The sequence below is a fragment of the Aplysia californica genome, unplaced genomic scaffold, assembly GCF_000002075.1.
Source record: "Aplysia californica isolate F4 #8 unplaced genomic scaffold, AplCal3.0 scaffold00269, whole genome shotgun sequence".
Classification (NCBI taxonomy): Eukaryota; Metazoa; Mollusca; class Gastropoda; order Aplysiida; family Aplysiidae; genus Aplysia; species Aplysia californica.
Window position 1 is genome coordinate 726,261 of NW_004797539.1, and position 598 is coordinate 726,858.

Genomic DNA, 598 nt, shown 5'->3' on the forward strand with positions numbered 1-598 from the left:
CCCCCCAACAACAACAACAACTCGGCGACAATAAACACAGCATACAAATTCATGTTTCTGGTTGGTGTATGACTATGACTAGATCTATGATAATTCAGATGTGCCTTGGTCAGCTGCTGATCGGATGCATGTGTTCGCTACGCACCCAATGAGTTAAACAGTTTTTTTAAAAACCGCCTGGACATTGGCCTTTACAACAACAAAACAAGTAATATACCGCTGTTTTAATATTATGTCAATTAGATCGTTGACCACATTTTAATCTGATCATTGACCAAATTGAAGCCGGGCTAAGAACTGTCGTGAATGCAACCAACTTGTGTTTCGCGCGCTCATGTGACCTTATACAATTGCAAGCGCCGTAAAACTCTTAGTACTCTTATTAAATTAACGCCTGGACATTATCACCGCCACGCTTGCTTCCCCTTTCTTTCACACTCTCAATCCGCACCCATCAAGTTTCGTTTTCTGCTGGCCTTGCGGTTGATGTCAGCTGTGCGAGGACCCGAACCAAAAAGAGGCTATGAGACTATCCTATTTTAGGTGACCAATCACAAACGAGGAAAAATACCCTACGTCACTTCCTGTTGGTGTCTCG